The sequence below is a fragment of the Scyliorhinus canicula genome, chromosome 7 (assembly GCF_902713615.1).
Source record: "Scyliorhinus canicula chromosome 7, sScyCan1.1, whole genome shotgun sequence".
NCBI classification, from domain to species: Eukaryota; Metazoa; Chordata; class Chondrichthyes; order Carcharhiniformes; family Scyliorhinidae; genus Scyliorhinus; species Scyliorhinus canicula.
Window position 1 is genome coordinate 142,402,783 of NC_052152.1, and position 22,171 is coordinate 142,424,953.

Below are 22,171 nucleotides of genomic sequence, written 5' to 3' on the forward strand. Positions count from 1 at the left end.
GCCACCATTACCTGTGGGTACTGTAGCCTTGTTTTTGCAATGATTCATTCAGAACTGCTGGTGACTTAACTAGAATGGTGATTTATTGATGTACACATTGTAAGGTAACAATCAGAATGCTACACAGACTAAGTTACTGACTGAGTTACATAGACTCTCCTGGAACTACCCTTATGTGCGACTGTCCTGGTGTACGCCTCACAATCATCTGGCGAGAGATGGATGTCACATGACTGATGTATGATGCCACCTGCTGGTGGGAGGTCGCTGAGTGTATACAATATTATTCACAAGCATATCACCACGTTACTCACTGTTTCTTTTTGAACCTGTTGCTGTCAGGTAAGAATGCCATCTTCAGGTTAATCTGACCACCCCGAAGATTTTTTTTCCAACCCCATCCAGAATTGTAACTGAAAAACTAATTGGCTGAAGTCATCAAGTTTGAATGCAAATCAAAACTAAGACCTGAACCTAGGTAAACAGTTTGGGTGGCTTTGAATCTATAGTTCCCAGAGCTTTACTCCAGAGGGATATTATTCCCTTACATGTGGGTCTGCTGCAGGCTAATTTAAAGAGATTGACGGATCAGTTACTCAACATTACCCTATCATTATATCATGTGACTAGGATGAGAGATGGAAAGCTAGGTAGACCTTATTCAAGCAGTTCCTGTTTTCCTCTCATAAGTTACCGTCGCACCAGATCTGTAACAAAACTGAATCCTTTTATTTAGCCTGAGCATATATTCATCCTTCAGCCAACTAGCTGGTATCTTATAAATATTAATTCAGGTGTGAAAAGCAGATGTCCAAATGGCAGAGGACATGGCAATGCATCAAATAGTCACATTGCCGTGAGGTCTCACCCATGAGTTCCTGACTTCAGCTGAACCTTTGGTGGGGATTGAGATAGCAAAGGAGGAACAAACTGACTGGTGACAGTGGTGCCATGTGGTGAGTCTAGTCCCCTTTCTCTATCAGGAAAGAAAGCAAAATGGTGAGATTTAAGAGAGATAAGCCATATACTATCTGCAGATTCAGAGCCAAATTTTCTTCAAATCATAGTGAAATTTGCAATCGGGCTAAATAACTGTGAAATTAAATAAAATTTTGTGAGCTGCTTTCCAAAAGGAATTCCATTTGCTTTAGCTGCCGTAGTTAAATGTGCTACTTCGGGGGCTATACATCCAGATGGTCTCCCAGCGGGAAGACATTACACATTAATGACATCAAGAATTTTTTTGGTTTTGCAATGTTGATCGTGTGAAATTTACAGACACATAGTAGTAACCAAGAATCTTCAAGACCAAATTATTTCCAATGCCATTCGGAACTGAGGAGATACAAGGTAACACCATTCATCCCAATGCCAGAAATTGATACTTCATGATTTGTTGGAGCAGATTTCTACACTTATATTCCCTTAATCTGATGAGTTGGAAGCATACATTGAGAAATTTAAATTTGGTTGGCTGGCCCAATTCTACTGTTGTAAATGTTTACTTTCCACATCATAGCAGGGAGACTGGAGGGGCAGAAATGCGCCTATGTTATTGATACTGAAAGCTCAGCTATAAATTCCTGAAAGGATCACTAACATTTAAACACATCAGGTGTGATTCAGCGAAGTCTGAAACTAAGTCCGATTTCAGGCGTATTTGGTGGGGTATTTCTCAGCGTCTCGATGCCTGGGTGCCAGTCTGACAGTGCCAGGGTGTCTGGATGCCAGGGGGAGTATCAGGGTATCACCCCTCCTTGTCCCCGGCCACCCAGAAGTCTGTGACACGTGATCCAGTGTTAAACAGTGCCCAGTCAAGTTCTCACAGGCACAGCCATTGTCTCCCAAGCACCAGGTGAATGTGGTGTCCAGTATTTTAAATATGCTGATCTGGATCATGCCTGGCGAGGGCGAGATCCAGATTGCGTCGGGCGGAGTGTGTCGGGTGACTCGCGCTCACCCCGGCGTCTGGCGCGGAGCTCGATTTGGGGCTCTCGCAGGATTCACCCATTGCACCAGGCAATTCACCCATTGCACCGGGCGTACAGTGTTGGCTGAATTGTGCCTATCACTTTTGAGGCATTTTAAAGTTGTGTAGGAGTATAAAGTAAAGAAAATGAGATATTGTTAGCAATTAATGTTTTTTTTATATGTAATCTTTATTTTAGAAATAAATTCAATGTGTAATTTTAACCAGCGGCATCTGTCTGACAGCAAGATATTCATCTACCTATCAGAGGTCAGGAGTGCTTGCTCAGTAAGCTGTGCATCTTCTTTCATGAAATATGTATGGAAAGAAAGTTGTTAGTCCTATGGCATGCTACATCTTTTAACTGCACATAGCAGCTAGTCAATTTCAGATCAATAAGGATAGTGGATCCGCTCACACTAACTGTAAATTCATGATGAAAGAGAATGGGAGGGAGCCTGAATTTGAAGATCGTCGTTACGTTGAGGCTGACAGTCAAGTGAAAGCAATGCTGATCCTAACAACTGCAATTTGCATTTATATAGTGCCATGATAAATTGTGCCATTTACTATAATAAAACATTGCAAGGTGCTTCACCGAAGAGATTGTGGGACCTATAACCTATAATTTGATCAAAGAGGTAAGTTTTAAGAAATGTGGGAAAGTTGGAAAAAGCGACAGAGAGACAAAGGGAAGTCTAGAGCTTAAGACCTAGGTAGCTGAATGCATAGCAACAAGTGATGGAGCTATGAAAATCAAGGATGCATAAGAGGTCAGAATTTTAACAGTACCAAGATCTCAGAGCAATGTATGGTTGGAGAAAATTACTGAGATAGGATGGGGTGGGGCCAGGAGGTTATTTCAACATAAGTCTGAAAATATTAAATTTGAGGCATTGCCAGATGATGAGCTAATGTAGGCAGGTGAGCACAGATGTTATCGGTGAGTGCTACTTGCTGTGATTAGGGTAGTGACAGCAGAGTTGTGGATGAGCGGGGAGGTGGCTGACTAAGAGAACACTGAAATGGTGGAATCTGGATGATAAGTGCTTAAATATAAACTTAGTAAAATTTGAAAAGAATTCCTTTCGATTGTCTCCTGCACTGAGCGCAGTGAATACTCCATTTTCTTCACTCTGGTGGTGTTAGCCAAGGTGATTGCAGTTGTCTGCTTCCCAGGTTTTGTTCCATGTTCATAACATATTGAATAAGAATGTGACCTGGGTGTGCTGGTGCATGAGTCACATAAAGATGGTTTACAGGTGCAACAGATGATTAAGAAGGCAAATGGAATTTTGTCCTTCATTGCTCGAGGGATGGAGTTTAAGACTAGGGAGGTTATGCTACAATTGTATAAGGTGTTAGTGAGGCCACACCTGGAGTATTGTGTTCAGTTTTGGTCTCCTTACTTGAGAAAGGACGTACTGGCACTGGAGGGTGTGCAGAGGAGATTCACTAGGTTAATCCCAGAGCTGAAGGGGTTGGATTACGAGGAGAGGTTGTGTAGACTGGGACTGTACTCGTTGGAATTTAGAAGGATGAGGGGGGATCTTATAGAAACATATAAAATTATGAAGGGAATAGATATTATAGATGCGGGCAGGTTGTTTCCACTGGCGGGTGTAAGCAGAACTAGGGGGCATAGCCTCAAAATAAGGGGAAGTAGATTTAGGACTGAGTTTAGGAGGAACTTCTTCACCCAAAGGGTTGTGAATCTATGGGATTCCTTGCCCAGTGAAGCAGTTGCGGCTCCTTCATTAAATGTTTTTAAGGTAAAGATAGATAGTTTTTTGAAGAATAAAGGGATTAAGGGTTATGGTGTTCGGGCCGGAAAATGGAGCTGAGTCCACAAAAGATCAGCCATGATCTCATTGAATGGTGGAGCAGGCTCGAGGGGCCAGATGGCCTACTCCTGCTCCCAGTTCTTATGTTCTTATGAATATAAATTAGGTACCATGGCTGAAGAGGACGTTGGCGACCATGGACTTTCATTGGATTACTCCATTATTATGCTTGGCAAGACAGTGGTTTGCTGTTGCCTCCTGCAGTATGACTGACCAGGAAACTCTCCCGCTCTGACCACCAGTCATCATGTGTATTGGAAGAATCTACAGGCTGATAATCAACCTGTTTGGCCACGGTGTGAGCACACCTTCTGTGGCCACCAAGTCCTGGGCCAGAATTTCAAAGGCCCGTTGGGCATGCACCTAACCCGAATACGTGTAACATTGCGTGAGGTGACATCAGGCGTACATCCCTATGTTGCCGTGCACATGTGCAGTACTGTGGCCTCCGACCCCCACGTGCCCCGGACGACAATTAACTGTCCAATTAAGCCATTACAAAGGCTGTTAATACAGATCTCATGCTGCCAGTGTAACTTTGCCCTCATCGCATGGGCAAAAAGGGCAGACGGGTGTGACGTTTGCCTCAATTTGTCATCCAAGGGTGGGATGAAATGCCAACGAAACACAAATACTTTCATTTTATTTGTGATTTGCTGCTGTCATATTTCTGAATTTTTGCCAGATTTCTTTTTGTTTGTGTTAGCTTTCTAAACTGGTTCACCTACAAATCTGTGTCAAAGCTTGAACAAAATAGACCAGTCTGTACTAACCATGGTAACATTGACTTTTACAAAATGTATTGCTCTTGAAAATCCATGTCTATGTGGCATATTGCCTCTGTAATTATAGGGGGAGGGGGTGGCATTAGTTGAGGGGAGCGGATCTACGCATGTCAGACTCCCCATGTCCAAAGCCTTCATTATGATCCAGCTAACAGACGCTGTAGGTTTGTCATCGGTTCTGACCCAACTGACCAAGCAGTGATATGTCAAAAATGACCAGATCCCTGCATGATTAAGAAGTTTTTTCAAAAACAAGATTGCCTTACAAAAGGGAACAATCACACGCTTTTTGCATTCCTCCGCACCCCCTCCAGAACTTCACCTCCCACTCCTCCGAATCTTCCAAGAAGTCTATAGCTGCTACAATAGCACGTAAACCAGGTGTGCCTTTTTAAAAAGGTGCCCCGATCTCAAAGTGAGAGTGCAACCCACCACCCTCCCCCAAGGATTCACTGGTATTGGGGCCCTACCAAAGGGTCTCCCTTCAGGCCCACCCCCTTCTAGCCGGCATCAGGCCCCCCCACACCCAAATCGTCAGCACCAGTGAGTGCACCCACCCCCCTCCCCCCCACACCCCCACCCAGGTGAGTGACATTCCCTATGGGGTCGCCAAATCCCAGGAGCCAGGAGACTCCGGCTTTGATTGGTCTGTGCATATTTAAATGCTCATTTAAATATACTCATCTGGTTCATGCCCAGTGAGAAAATGAATCAGATTGTGTCAAGTGCCGCGGGCCAGGAGCATCATGCTCCATTCAGCACCCAACTCGAGCACAATTTGGTCTACTGCATTCGCTGCTCCCAATGTGGTCTCCTCTATATCGGAGAGACCAAACGCAGACTGGGTGATCGCTTTGCTGAGCATCTTCGGTCTGTGCTCAGGATCCTGACCTTCCTGTTGCTTGCCATTTTAACAAAAGACCCTGCTCCCATGCCAACATGTCTGTTCTTGGCCTGCTGCAATGTTCCTGTGAAGCGCAACACAAACTGGAGGAACAACATCTCATCTTCCGGTTAGACACACTACAGCCTTCCGGCCTGAACATCGAATTCAACAACTTCAGATGATCAGCCCCACCTCGACCCATTTGTTTTCATTTCATTTTAACTGTCTTTTACCATTTCCTTCTTTCTTAACATACATTTAATTCCCCACCCCCCAATCTTATCCACCTTTCCTGCACCTTTCTCCTCTTTGCCTCCCCCTTCCCCTTCCCCCACACCTACAGTTCATCCTCTGACCTTTCACATCTTTTGTCCTCTCTGGGGACTGCCATTAACAGTCTTTCCCCTTGGTATCTGTGGCCATTAGCACCCGGTGTCCCTGGGTTCCTGTGGCTATGACTCATCTTTCATTATCACTCCACAGTAAAAATATTCCCCACTTTCTCTGTCTGTTAGCTTTGGCAAAGAGTCATCGGACTCGCAACGTTAGCTCTTTTCTCTCCCTACAGATGCTGCCTTTTGTCGCAGCACAATTTAAGGGTTCTCTGCTATTCTCCCGGAACAACAGGATGTGCTCCAGGTTCAACACGGGTGGAGAATCGCCCCCAAAGGATTTGAAGATATGCATTTGCCCATGTTGGAAAATTGCAAGACCAGAATAGTATTTAAGTTGTGTAGTAAACAGGATTCATTTTAGATTCAAGTCAATATGTACTCGTGGTTAATGTGGAAATAAAGTAACCCATGGGTTGCCAGGATACTGCGTGGTAGTTATAATAGCTGAGTCAACTACATGGCATGAAAAATGAATCTGCAAGATCAGATCCATGAATTGCATCAATACAACACTTCCCAGGGAGTCACAGGATAAATGGGGCATGCCTACATTCTTATTGTATTCACCTTCAATATCTTCTGTAATTTTTCTCTCCACAGAGTGAGCGCTCAATGTATAACAAAATACCAGGTTACCAAGCTGCAACATTGCCAAAATTCCTCTTGCCATTATACAACATTGTATTCCACTACTTACATATGACAACTTTAATTTCACACATTCACTGTCAGGATCATGACAGTTTCACTAGCAGGTTTCTCCGAAGAATGAGAAGTGGTATAAAACGTCCCTGATCTTTGTACCATTGTGGGGTAGAAAGCCCAATTTGATTTGATTTTCCATTTCGTGTCAAGCTGAAATTCCTGCTTTAAGCTTTCAGCAGCCTTCTTGGCATGACCAAATATTGCATTGACAGCAAAATGTGTTTGTTCAGAAATCAGCTCATTCAGATCCTTCATCTCCCTGAGGATCAAAATAGAGTATACATAGGAATCCTGTAAACCGAGACTGAGCAAGCTACCACAGTGTTAAAAGTATATGCTAGCCCTAGTGCTTTGTATATAATTCCTCACGAAACACATATTAAAAATCTTGATGCTTTTATACACTGTCAATTTAAATGATCATCTTTCCTTTTGTCACACGTTTTAGAGTATCTTTTAAATTCTGAATTCCTATATCTATATTTCTAAAGGAAACTCACTACAGTATATAAAATTGTCATGCTGTAATTGATCCCTGCCCTTCACCAGTGATGAAGTACCAACTCAATCATGCATCCCTCAAGTGCTCAGGTAATAATACGGAGAAATATCCAGACTATGAAATTGGACAGGACCTGAAACACGTTCAGGAATCCAAATGCAGCATTACCCCACCCATACCTGTTGCTTTCTGATGCAGGGTCGCAAGGGATTACGTTCCGAATCCCGCTATCGGGCCTCCATTTTGAATGGACGGCCCAATGATGAGGTCCAGATGATGCCCTCCTGGCAATGCAAATCCTGCCCCCCTGCCCCCGCTGACAAGTCGGGGCACGCACACCACAGGAATTGATGGGTCACCATCCCCCCCACAGCATGCAAGCATGAGAGTGGCCCGATCCACCCACTGACTCCTCTACCAGACCCCCATCAGAGCCCCGATCAGAGAACCCCCACCAAACACCCCATCAGAACCCCCCCACTGACACCCCACAAGACCCCCGACCAGAGATCGCCATCAGACCCCCTATCAGAGCCTAATCAAAGACCCTCCACTAGACACCCCACCAGAGATCCCACAGGAGAACCCCCCTATCAGAGCCCCCCACTAGAGATCCCCTATATCAGAGGCCCCCATATCAGAGATTCCCCATCTGAGATCCCCCATATCAGAGACCACCATCAGAGGCACCTCACACATTAGAGACCCCCAGCATCAGTCACACCTGCCTGGAAACTAAAGAGAAGTCCAGGCAGAAACAGTGAAAAATCTGGGTCTAGGGGGGAGGGAGGGGAGAAGGGCGTGGTGTCAGCAGGATGTGAAATGTGCGGGGAGGGGAGTCTGATGGACTTTGGTGGCACCTAACTTAAATACCTACCCCCTTTGGCCCACAAAGCGAGCTCCATCTTGTCAGGGCCACACTGGCAAATGCTTGCACCGACCTTCGCCAGCGTAAATCCCGGCCCACTGGACCAGAGCATCATGGAAGTGTGGGGAATTCAGTGTCTAGCACATTGCATCCTCCCACTGGCACAGGCTGCGAACCTCGATGCTGCTGCCAGCAGGGGACCGGAGCATCGCAAATAGATCGGTGCCCCTTCTCGGCTGCATCGGAAATTCTGCTTCTGGTGGTCGTCGGCAGTGAATCCCCCTGCCCCCCCCCCCCCACCCTTAAATTCTGCCTGCATCGGAACTCAGTGGCTTCTAGGGTGCTTGTATGGTGCTACCAGGGTTCCAGGGGCACTGCCAGGGGGCCAGGATGGCAGTGCCAAGGTGTCCGGCTGAGAGGTAGGCAGTGCCAGGGTTCGGGTCCGGCGGGGCCTTGCCCAATAGAGGGTCGGTGTTAAGGGGGTTCCAGGGGCACTAAAAGGTTGTGGGGTAAAGGGGAAGGGGTTCCAGAAAGCAGCAGGGGTCTGAAAGGGGGATGGTGGAGAGATTGGGGCAGATAGTCAAAATGGCGCCCCGATCTGCGAGGAACTCCGGCAGGAAGGAGTGGCATGAACCACTCCGGCGTAGGGCCGCCCCAAAGGTGCTCAAAGGAAGGTTCACCATCTGATTCATTGACAGCGATCTCACCAGCCCCGTGCTAGCAAGGATGAGCAGTACTTAAGCAGCACTTTCTTAGTGAACTCCAGCCAGTTCACAACAATAGCGCCGAGGAGACCGCACTAAGATTCAGGGACACAGACCTGGGGAGGCTGCTAGAGGCTGTGGAGGCCAGGAGGGATGTCCTGTTGCCCTGAGAGTCCAGGAGGGTCAGCCATGGGGCTGCATGGGATGAGGTGGCGGCGGCTGTGAGCACCTGGAGTGTGACCAGGAGGACCTCCAATGCAGGGAAAAGGTCAATGACCTACACGGGCAGCAAGAGTGAGTAGACACCAATACACCCCCCCCCCCCCCCCCAACACACCACCGAGACCTCTCTGCCCTCCACGGGAGCATCCATCCCCCAACTCACCACGCGACCCCAACCCGCCCTCCACCCTTCCCTATTCAACCCTCCCCCAACACTTCCATCACACCCCCTCCCTAACGATTGTGGCTAACGATGCCCTCTTTGTGTCTTCTCAGGAAAAGCTCTCCCACAATCGCCTGGAGAGGGCGCAGACTGACGGTGGTGTGCCGGACATAAAGAGCGGGATTCTCCGACCCCCCGCCGGCTCGGAGAATCGCCAGGGGGCGGTGTGAATCCCGACCCTGCCAGCTGCCAAATTCTCCGGCGCTGGAGATTTGGCAGGGGCGGGAATCGCGCCACGCCAGTCGGCAGCCACTGACAGCGCCCCCCCCTTCCCCCGGCGATTTTCTGGCCCGCGATGGGTCCCGCCGGTGTAAATTAGAGTAGGTCCTTACCAGCGGGTCCTGGCGGCGCGGGTGGCCTCTGGGATCCTTGGGGAGCGCAGGGCCCTGGGAGTTGCCCCCACGGTGGCTTGGCCCACGATTGGCCCACCGATCCGCAGGCAGGCCTGCGCCATGGGGCACTCTATTCCTCCCCATCGGCTGCTATTCCTCCGCCATGTCCGACGTGGAGATGAACTCCCACGCCCTGCACATGCGCTAGGATGACACCAACACACGCTGGCGTTTCCGCACATGCGCCAACTCGCGCCAGCCGGCGGAGGCCCTTCGGCGCCTGTTGGTGTGGCGTCAAGCCCCTTCCCCGCCAGCCGGCGGGGCGCAAACCACTCCGGCGCCAGCCTAGCCCCTGAAGCTGTGGAGGATTCCGCGCCTTTGGAGCAGCCCGGCGCTGGAGTGGTTCACGCCACTCCTTCTCGCCACAGTTGCCCGCCCCGCCGATTACGGCAGAATCCCGTCCCAGAATCTTCACCACCTTCAAAGAGCATGTCCTGGAGATGACCAATGTGGACGATGACAGTCACTAATGCGGAGGCTGGTGGGCACTGCAGAGGTGAGAAACCACCGGGCTTACTGACTGACCCATGTCTATACCCCCACAGGTCCTCCAGCCAATGGCACCGGCCCATCTCGGGTGGCTCCCTCTCCAGTCTCCCATGAGATCAGCTCGGAGTGCAGCTCCGAAGATGCCACCATAATAGCCGCGTCAGAGCTGTCATCCCCATCCTCCACCAGCTTCTGGGGCACAATCTGGTGATCACCACATTGCTGCTGATGCACATCGGGCGAGACAGTGGTCGGAGGTCTGCTGGGTCCCAGCCTGATGCTGAGAGGTCATCCTGGAGCTGATGGAGAAGTTAGGTTGCGGGCGGGACATTCAGAGGGAGAGGTTGTGGCCGGGACATTCAGAGGGAGAGGTTGTGGCCGGGACATTCAGAGGGAGAGGTTGTGGCCGGGACATTCAGAGGGAGATGTCAGCATCACCCTAGAAGATCCATAGCCGCTTGGAGGAGTCCTAGAGGCTTTGGGCGCTGGAGCTGTCGCCAATAATATATGGCACTGAGGCCAACACTGTTAAGTGAAGGTGGCCAAGGCGTCTCGCAGTTGGTGACGGGCATGGCTGAGTGTCTCGGCAGTATGCCTGCCTCGCTGGGGGATGTCACCCAGTACCAGGCTGACCTTGATGAGGCGCTGAGAGACATGTCCCGTTGTCAGATGGGAATGCCCGAGGTGCTGCGGAGCTTGTCCCAGTCGCAGGTGGGCATTGCCGAAGCGCTGCAGAGCAGGCCCAGTCACTGAGGAGCATCACCGTGGGCATCGATACGATGGTGCAGAACATGGGGAACTGCCAGGGCTGGCAGAGCCAGATGATGCAGGGGCAACCGGGACAGAACCCGCCGCCCCTCCATCCCAAGGTGAAACCCCAGGACTCTATGGGCACCAACCGGGAGGAGGGAGCGCTGGGCATCAATCCGGACCCCTCCCATGAAGTGGGAATGGTGGCCATCATCTCCCCCAAGTTCCACCCCTCTGATGAAGCTGTGTTTCGCAATCAGCACACGGAACAGGTCGGCACAGCCGTGCATGTGCCGTCGACAAGTGAGCCGGGGCCTCAGGTCCCAGAGGATGCCCGCCAGTGGCATCGAAGGCAACGGGATGAGGCCGGCTCCCCACGGAAGCCCTTCCGCTGGGTTCACGTTTTCAAAAAGGAGTACTAATCAGCACCAGGTAACCACTTGCTCGGGAAGTCGATGAATGGTGAGAGGCTGTTGGATAAGGGGTGACTCTCTTTAGAACAAAGAACAATACAGCACAGGAACAGGCCCTTTGACCATCCAAGCCTGTACTGGTCATGATACCAACATTTCCAAAATCCTCAGCACTTCCTAGTGCCACACCCCTCTATACCCATCCTATCCATGTATTTGTCGAAAGAACTGTATGGAAATAGGGCTTAAGTGATGATAATTGGTTTCGCCTACGCAAGAGGGTCGGTTGCATCGCAAACTGTTTGCAGTTTTGTATGTATGTTTTTTGCTTGTACAGCAAGTGACTGATCTTTCTGTAATTTTTATTACTCTTCCAGCATGTTTTTGGGTCTGGAAGTCTTTTCCTCTCTACGGACTAAGAACTTGAGAGGCAAAAACAAAAAGCTTGCAATATGGCCGACTGCCAATCCTCTACCATGGCCCACTTCGGCCGATCGAACTAGGGTTGGCATGCTGCAAGTGGCAGCGAATTAAGAATCTGCCACTGGGACTGCCATCCAATTAAGTTTGCCGACCCTCCCTACCGCCCCACCTCCAGTTCCATCACCCCCCCCCCCCATAGAACTCAATAACTTAATCCCGCTTTTCCCCATACCCTTTGATTCCCTTCAACCTCGGTACTACATCGAACTGCTCCTTGAAAACACACACGGCGGGATACTCCATTACCCAACGACGATATCGCAATCGGCAATCGCTCAGAGAATCCCTTCCGATGCCCAAATTGGGGGTGGCGGCAGTTTGACACCGGTTTTCGAGTCTCTGCCCCATCCGAAATGGCATCATTGCGTTGCACGCCACAAGCATCATCGGAAGGCCCTCCCACGATGCTCCGCCCCCGATGGTCCAAGTTCCTGACCGCGCGGTTGACATGTGGTCTGAGCGGATAGCAACCCGGCGTGGCAGCTGCGGACTGTGTCCAGCGCCACCATAGTGGGATCCGTGTCTCTGGCCAGGTGGGCTTTTGCGAGGGCTCGGGGGACTGGTGGGGATGGCACGGCCATGGACCCGGCCATTCTGTGGCTGCTTTTGGTGCGGGAGCCGGGAGTTTCCCCCGATGCCACTGCTAGCCCCTCACCGGTCCCGGAATGGATGTGGGTTTGCCGCCGATTCTGGCATCGCAAAACGCCAGCGAATTCTCCGTTTCAGCCGGCACTTAGCCCACAATGATTTGGCCTCAACTGCTACTTGGGTGGCATGGTAGCACAGTGGTCAGCATTGCTGCTTCACAACCCCAGGGTCCCAGGTTCGGGTCAAACTTGGGTCACTGTCTGTGTGAAGTCTGCACGTTCTCCACATGACTGCGTGGGTTTCCTCAGGGTGCTCTGGTTTCCTTCCACAAGTCATGAAAGACGTGCTTCTTAGGTGACTTGGACATTCTGAATTCTCCCTCTGTGTGCCCGAACAGGCCCCGGAGTGTGGCGACTAGGAGATTTTCACAGCAAATTAAATGCTAATGTTAGCCTACTTGTGACATAATAAAGATTATTATTATTCCCGTGGTAATTAATTCCACAGGCTCACCATTCTCTGGGTGAAGAGATTTCTCCTCATTTCTGTCCTAAATTGTCTATTCCGTATTCGCAGACAGTGACCCTTGGTTCTGAACAGCCCACCATCGGGAACATCCTTCCTGCATTTACCCTGTCTAGTCCTGTTAGAATTTTAGAGGTTTCTATGAGATAATTCTTCTGAACTCCAGCGAATACAATCCTAACCGACTCAATCTCTCCTCATACGTCAGACCCTCCATCCCAGGAATCAGTCTGGTAAACCTTTGCTGCGCTCACTCGAGAGCAAGAACATCCTTCCGCAGATAAGGAGATCAAAGTTGCACACACTATTCCAGGTGTGGGCTCACCAAGGCCCTGTATAATTGCAGCAAGATATCCCTGTTCCTGTACTCAAATCCACTGAAGGCCAGCATACCATTTACCTTCTTTACCTTCTTTACCGCCTGCTGCACCTGCATGCTTACCTTCAGTGACTGGTGTACGAGGACACCCAGATCTCGATGTACATTCCCCTCACCTAATTTATGACCATTCAGATAATAGTCTGCCTTCTCATTTTTGCCACAAATGTGGATAACCTCGCATTTATCCAAATTATACTGCATCTGTCATTCATTTGCTCACTCACTCAACTTGTCCAAGTCACACTGAAGGATCTCTGCATCCTCCTCACAGTTCACCCTCCCACAACTTGGTGTCATCTGCAAATTTGGAGATAGTGGGCTGGATTCTCCCACCCCGCCCGCCACAAGGACGCCACGGGCGAAATGCGGAAAATGGAGAAGTCCATTGACTGCGCCGGAATTCTCCGGTTGCCGGGCGGACGAGATCGGAGAATCCCGCCCATTACATTTTGTTCCCTCATTCAAATTAATACATATTGTGAATAGCTGGGGTCCGAGCACTGATCCCTCCAGTACACCACTCTTCACTGCCTCCCAATTTGAAAAAGACCCATTAATTCCTGCACTTTATTTCTTGTCTGCAACTAGTTTTCTATCCATCTCAAAACACTACCCCTAATCCCATCCACTTTAATTTTACATGTTAGACTTTGTCAAAAGCCTTTTGAAAGTCCAAATATACCACATCCACTGGTTCCCCCTTGTCAACTCTACTAGTTACATCCTTGAAGAATTCCAGTAGATTTGTCAAGCATTAGTTCCCCTTCATAAATCCATGCTGACTCTGTCTGATCCTGAAACTGTTTTGTGGCTTCCATCTTAGCAACAATGAACAAGCCATCACTCCTTTCCATTGTCAACTTGCCCAATGCCCTTGGATCCCTGTGGTTGTACCTTTTATTTGTTCCATATTCATCCATGGATTCATTCATTTCAAGGATACGCACACCAGGAAGACGCAGATGCTGGGTAATGCCAAAATTCCTGGATGCGCTGCCAATTCCTTTGGCAGTACCCAAATTTTCTCAGTTGAATGCGAAAACATTTCCTTACACAATTCAAAGAGTAAGGAAGTTGTTCTGGTCTTGTGGCCAAGATTTATTCCACAAACTACATTGCGAACAAGAGTATGCAATCATTTATTGCATTGCTGTTTGAACTGTTTTGCTGTTCATGAATTAGTTACTGCACTTCCCTCCTTCACTTGAAATGTGAACATTCTCCCATGTTACCTTGTTACATTCGTCAGATTAAAAAGGGGTAGAGGAAACAAGCACAGATATTCACCGTCTCATGTTCGATAAGTGCTGATAAGATTACCAATGAGCACTTTATGCGCACTCCATCTTCAGATGAGCCCATCAAGTTAAGTGAGGTGGATAGGTACAAAACATAGGAGGGAAGGCAATAAAACTTAATTTTGCTGAAATTGCATGGTTATGTACACAGGGTTGGCAAACCTTAGCACTTACATGTCTGATGCAATTTTGTATATCAGTTCCTCTGGGCAGCGATTAGTCCACCAAAGCAGAACAGCTAACATCTTCGGGGATGACAATGTACACTAGAGAACCTGCCCTCATATTCATTTATTTGTCAAGGTGAATAAGTGCAGAGGTACATACTGTATCTAGCTACTGTACAGTGCAAATATACAAAACGCCCAGCATTTTAACAAGGAGTTAGTGATTTCACTTGCAGTGTAAGCCCTCATTTCCATTTGTACACAGTTTACTGATTAAATACTGGGATAAATGTTACCTTTTGAAGTTGATAATTATTATGGGTCACATCAGGAAAATTCTAAACTACCGTGAAGGGATGTTTTGTGAATTGGTGGCATTGCTCAGTGACCCCTCTGCACTAACATTAATTAAAAAATAAAGTCTTGAGTTGTTAAATCTTAAAGCCATTTTAACACAAACACACACAGAATCCATAGAAATAGCAGGAGGTAGAGCTGACAGTCATTCAACCCATTGTTTGTTTACTAGCTTGATTAAAACAATCTACTCTATTCCCATTTCAATGCACCCTTTTATATCATCCCATTCAAAGTATTTTAATTCTTTTGGCATGATGTTATCTAGGGTAAGAATGGAAGATAATAATGTCAGCATCACTGAGAAGTAAACCAGAGTTACTGCACCTTATCAGTGCCGAGGGACATGTTGGAAAGTTTACAATAAGAGTAGAGTGAAGCCAGGAGCAACTCGTTAGCATGCCCCACAAGTTGAGTAGTCCACTGATATTTACTATAAAATAGAATTCCTACAATACAGAAAGAGGCCATTCAGCCCATCATGTCTGCACCGACCTTCTGAAAAAACACCCTACCAAGGCCCAAACCCCGGACTTATCCCTGTAGGCCTATAACTCCAATTAATCTGCCCATTTTGGACGCTAAGGGGCAATTTAACATGGCTAATCCACCTAATCTGCACTTCTTTTGACTGTGGGAGGAAACTGGAGCACCCGGAGGAAACGTACGCAGATACAGGGAGGAAGTACAAACTCCACAGTCACCCGAGGCCGGAATTGAACCCAGGTCCCTGGAGCTGTGAGGCAGCAATGCTAACCACTGTGCCACCATTCTGCCCACAATCTAGATGCACACACTTAGCCTTTTGCATAAGGTGCCTGGGGGTAGAAAACACTCATGGAAAGGAAATTCTGGATATGGCACGAGTTTCTTGATTCTAAAGAGAAAATTGTGTTGGAGAGACATTTTTGTCAATAGAAAATGAACTGGGCTTTTTCTCCAGTTATTGCAATTCTACATTTTTTGCTCCACATTTAGCAGGTTACAGAACAAATCCACAGGCATTTGATGGACACTTTATTGAACAGCCTTCTCACTTCTACTTCTCTGGAAGAAGAAGAGATTTAAAACATATATATTCCTTTCTCAGAGTTACAAAGCCAATGTGCAGTGTGGACAGGGCAAGCCCCTAATCCATCCCATTACTTGCTCCAAAAACCAATTCAAAATCAAATTGAATCCAATTCAAGGCCCCCACAAGAGGAACATATTAGATCAAAGCTGACAGGAACAGACATTACATACGATTTCAAGCTTGTTCCTACGCTTAATCTTGGAAGTAGAAGAACTATCAATTTGAGCTTAATCTTGTGTTTGTAAATGTGGCCATGTACCTTTCTTGGCAAAATAAACCAAAATATACCCAGATGATACTCAACCTAGCCACCACAATGAGTTGGCTTTCGCCATGGCAGTAATGCATTAAGAAGTCAATTTACCAAGGAGTAACCACAGCAACCTTTACACCTATTGTAAACCTCATTTATAATATTGTTCCTTGTCACAGCTGATAATAATATACAACTCCAGGAATGCTTCGGTAGTAATCAACGTCACATGGCAAAATAGTTTGCATTTATGAAGGTCCTGCACTTGATTGATTTGCATATTTATTGCACACATACATGAAAGCTTATCAATGACTGAACATTTGTGATCCTCAAAGTCGTAATTATAACTTACTGGTCGCTCAGGAATCCAATAAATCACCAGCGTCTGTGGCTGTGCTTGATTAAATCAAGGTTTTGGTGCTGATTATAACAGCATTTTTCCTTCATGCGCAGGGGATAATTAGAGGCAGATGTAAGGTCACATCCACCGAAATAATTGGTGGGAATGCTCTTAAATAAAAAGGAAATGTTTAACCCAACAAATATTCTTTTATTTTGCAGGGTTAAGATTAAAATGAACACCTTTTGACAATATGAATTCAAAGCAGGCTGGCATTTAAGAAGTTTCAAAGCTAATCCATTCGGTCCTCTGGTATAGGCATCATGGCTCGTTCACAGGTCTACGTATTTCAGGTAAGGAAGATCAGAATAAAATCAGACAACGCCAATGGGGAAAGAGAAGCTGAGGAAAACTAATTGGATAGTAATTTCACAGGGGCAGCACAGACATAATGGGGCGAAAGAATCTTAGATCACAAAAGCAGGCCTAATGATTTCAAATGGATTCACTTCATCAGAATGAGATAAGAATTAAACTGTACCCGTGTATAAGGCTGACCGAAACAAATGGGGAGGAAAGAGATGGACGTTATTTTATATAAAAAATAATCACCTGTCGTTTTGGTGGAAGCTTTGAGGGGAGTATTTGTTACCAGGTTGCTATTATCTTTCATTCCTTGAATGAAGACTGGACGGGCAAAGTGCTAACTCTCACGTCAGTGCTAAGTTCTCACATCGGAATAGCAGTCGAGAAGGGTGAACAGTCTGAAGAGTGGATCGGGTGTGAGGGGTGGCAGAAAGTGTTGTGGGTGGTATGGAGGAGGAAGAAGAGATGGGAGATTTGCTGCTGCAGTTGGGAGGCAGTGCTAGCTACATATTAATTTAATGTGTTTAATTGAAATCTGCTGGTGGGCGATAGCCTGGGACTCACACGAGTTCCTTCAAATAGGAATAGAGTGGAATTGGCTTTCAGTTTAGGAGGTGTATGATTAGAATCCTTGGGCAGGATTCTCCTAGCCCTGGGCTGAGCCAGAGAATGCGCGGGAATGGGCCACGCCCCAACGCTGGCACGTGATTCTCTGCAGAGCGCTGGCGTCGGGGCACGGCGCCGGTCGTGGGCCGATTCTCTGGCCCGGGACAGCGTGGACACTCTGCCGCGGATTGGAGAATCCCGCCCACGGGTGGGATTCTCCGATCCCGCGCCGGGTAGAAGAATCACCGGGGGGGGGGGGGGGGGGGGGGGGGGGGGGGGGGGGGGGGGGGGGGGGGGGAGGAGCGAAACCCGCGACGGCGCTCTGTCATCTGGCCACCGATTCTCCGGTGACTGGAGAATCGGCGCCAATGGTGCCGGTGCGATCGGTGTGGCGCTGGACGGGTGTCGCTCAACGTGGTCCCCCCCCCCCGCCGATTCTCCGCACTCGACAGGCCGAATGCCCGCCGAGTTCGGCCGAGCCCCGCTGGCGCCATTCACGTGTGGTTCTACCCGGCAGGACATCGGCTTTGTGGCAGCAGGGGCCGTCCTGGTTGGGGGGGGGGGGGGGGGGGAGAGGTGGGGAGGGGGAATCCGACTCTGGGGGGGGCCTTCACGGTGGCCAGGCCCACGATCGGTGCAAACCAATCGGCGGGTGGGCTAATTGCGGGGGGGGGGGGGGGGGGGGGGCTATGTTCCTCCGTGCCGTGTAAGGCTCTGCCATATTGTCCATGGCACGCATGCGCAGACCCGCGGTGCCCGTGCTGGCACCCGGATCGGCAGCTGGAGCTGCGTGAGGCGCCCCAGTGCCGTGCTGGCTCCCTGTGCGGCGCAGGAACACTGCTCCTAGGGGCCAGATGACGCCATCGTAAAACACTCTGGCGTTTATGAAGGCGTCAACACTTTGCCCCATTATCGGAGAATCCTGCCCCATATTCTGTGCGCCTGAATAAAATACTGGAAATGCTGAAGATCTGAAAAAGAAACAAAAAGTGCTGGAAAAAAACTCAGCTGGTGCGGCAGCAGGTGGGCAAAGGAGAGGAATTTTCGCTCCTCAGTCAGGATAGCAGAGTCGGGATTTTTCCCAGTTCCACCTCTGGACCCAGGGGGTAGTGGCCTGGAAGGTTGGATTTTTAGTCCAAGGTGGTGCGGTTCCCTGGGAGTCAGGTCGTGCCAGGTGCGGAGGTAGGCTGGGAGGAAGGCCTTCATCGGTGCACTGGCATTGTAACAAAGTTTGTTTTTAAAATCAGTAAACAGTCTTCCAGCTCTCAACACTCATGCCCCCTCAGCTTCCACATAATGCCCATGTCCTATCCAAAGCAACTCATGCTGTACTGTAATAGGTTAATATAACATAGATGCTAATAAGTAACACAAACTATGATGTTTGACTGTGGGAGGAAACCAGAGCACCCGGAGGAAACCCACGCTGACAGAGGGACAATGTACAAACTCCACACAGACAGTCGCCAAAGACCGGAATTGAACTCGGGTCCCTTGTGTGCCGTGAGGCAGCAGTGCTAATCACTGTGTCACCATGCCACCCACGGGTTAGGTGGATTGGCCATGCTAAATTGCCCCTTAATGTCCAGGGATGCGCAGGTTAGGTTATGGGATTACGGGGATAGGGCAAAGTGGACACTTTTAAATGGGCAGAGTGCTCATTTGAAGGGTCAGTGACGACTCGATGGGCCAAATGGCCTCCTTCTGCACTTTAGGGATTCTATGTACCTGTGACATAATAATAATACTCACTTATTGTCACAAGTAGGCTTCAATGAAGTTACTGTGAAAAGCCACTAGTCGCCACATTCCGGTGCCTGTTTGGGGAGGCTGGTACGGGAATTGAACCCGCGCTGCTGGTCTTGTTCTGCACTACAAGTCAGCTGTTTAGACCACTGTGCTAAACCAGACATCAGTAGCCATGTGCTAAAGACTCTGTGTAGCAGACAGGTAGGTCTCAGAGGGGATATGTCTACTCAGTAACCCATTGTATATATACATTGTACATACTGAAAATAAAGTAGATTTAAGCAAATACCCAAGTCTGGCTATAGCTCCTCTTAACAAGATACAAGGCGCAGCACATCCATCAAACATTCCCACTCCATCGCACCTCATACCCTCCATGTCAACCGAGGCCCCTTACTCCAAGCCTCCTCCTGCACTCCATGCCAACCTATGCAACTCTGCCCACTCCCTATGACCCTCTACATTGTCCATACCACTCTGCCCACCTCCCATGGTCCCTCATATACTCTATGGCAATCTATGCTTCCTCCTCATGGTCCTTTATAGCCCCTTTGCCAACCTAGTACCAACTCCTACCGTTGCATCCCTCCACCAACAGTCTTTGCCCTTACACCTACCATGACAACTCACCAGGTATCTACAATGGACAGAACTCCGGACCAATGCTAAGATTAAATAAAATAATGTTCCAAGAATCCCCTGCTAACTATTTTTGGGGGAACAAAACATTTAAAACACCTATTTGCAATATCCCTTGTAACAATAAACATTTCATTAATTTGCATAATCTCTTAGAAAAACAAGCATTGGAATTTATTGTCCCACTTCAAAGAGTGCATAATCATTTCAAGCCGTCAATCAAACTGAAAGAACAGGCACCTGATTGTGATAATGTACAGTTGTGAAATCAGCAATGCACCATCAAACCAGTAATGGAAGCCGGAAGGTTTATGTCAACAGACAGAATTAAATAGCAAGCAATCATTTTGTGTTACCCCAAACAGGGTTTCAAAGAGTTAAAGGGCATGAGGTTAAAATCCTTGACAGCTTGACAGCTCCTCTTGACACTTCATCTTGCCACATTTAACAGTTGCTTTAACAGTTCCAATGAACTTCAAAGATCTAATGGGTTTATTTTCACACACATTCATGCCTCAGTTCAACAATTCCAAAGGAGCACGTGACTTCCTCCAAATGAGTCCTGGGACCATATACCCTCCACAAGAGGGTACCCTGGCCATCCAAACTAACAAAGTTCAGACCCACTCCTACCGGGGCTAACCTGGGCACGTCAGGTTTCAGACACCTCTCCCACCAAAATCACACAAGGTTGGAGGCAGCTGCTGATTTCTATGGACAGCTGTCTCTGCAAAATGTGAATGCGCTAATCTTGACCCAAACATATTCCCCCCTCTCAGTGAAAATGGCAGTGCTGTGTACAGGGGAGGAACTTCTGGATTCGGGCCACTTCCACCATTTTGGTTGCGATGCAGGGGCTCGCCACTGTTTCAAGAATGCAGACCTAAATGTAGTCTGCAACTGAAGTAGGTTCAAGAGCAAGAAAATTGGGCACAGACATGGAATCGCCATTTGGTCATCATATTGAAGCCATACAAATCAGAGAAAAACAACAGTTAATGGATTCTATTCAGCTGCTGTGTATAAATCACATGTTTTTCAATAAGCAATAGCACTTAGTGTCAAATCAACACTATGGATCCTCACCGATTAAGTCTCTGTCCATTTTGCTTCAATTATTTTCTGACTTGAAAATAAGAAATCTATCTGTTCCAAAGAGATTGGGATCATCTTTAATTTTCAATATCACAGCAGTAGCTATGAAAACACATTTTTAAAAGAAGAGGTGTTGCTATATTTATCTGGTTATAAATACAGGAGTCAATTTGGTTGCCTTCCTTAATCCTAATTACGTTGGCTCTAGAGTCGCCAGGTATCTTTCGATACCGCCACAAGGTTCAAACCCGAATGCTGATCAAAGAACCAATGCACCAGTTAGTTAGTTCAAAGTCAATACTATTTATTTACACACACAGTAATATCTACTCATGCACAAAATACCACAAACTAAACTATCTCTAATGCTAACGCCTATACTTAACTTCGGGTGCCCATTCAGTCAGAGGAACAATGGCCGTTGTTCGGATCTGAGGCTGATGGGTACGAAGATGTAACAGGAGAACAGCTAAGGTCATCCATCTGATGGCGAGCGTTGACCTTGGACTTACTTGCTTCTGGTGCAGCTGGTGGACGGGTCTCTCCACTTCGAGAGCCGAGTCCAAGAGAGCGATTCTCTCTTGGGGGCTTCTTCTTATACCCGAAGGGGCTTCGCGTGCTTTTGGGTGGGCCTTGAACTTGGCCCCACTTAATTAGGCCGCATCTTGATCACTGGTATTGATCTTGACCAATAAAGGGATGGGTGCCCTGATGGTTGGGCGTGTCTTTGGTGGCCTTTGGCCTTGCTTTGTTTGTGTCTTTCTGGTGCCGGTACGTCTGCAATAGTATCGGTTACTTGAATGTCATTCCTTTGTTCCCAGAAATGGGCCACAAATATGTTAATTGCCTTACAGTCTCAGTCTCGTCTGGGAGTCGCCTTCTCAATACGCATCCAGGCTCTGTGCCTGCCTGCTTTCTTAGCATTGTCCATAGTTCCCTATAGTCTTTGCAAACATCCATTTTGTATTCTGGAAGTGGCCATCCCAGATGGCTACCGAGGTAAATGAATTGATTTTGAAAATGACAAGCTGGTAAAAAAAATGTTTCTTAATCTAGTATTTGGACAGCTTCCTGAGCTGCACACTGGAAAATCTTCCC

General features: G+C 48.0%; 1 protein-coding gene across 2 annotated transcripts in view; it reads right to left on the reverse strand.

Annotated features, from left to right (window-relative positions):
* The window catches only part of LOC119969424 (solute carrier family 12 member 5), a 1,634,719-nt gene that overhangs the window by 1,287,970 nt on the left and 324,578 nt on the right, over positions 1 to 22,171 (reverse strand). The window lies entirely within an intron of this gene.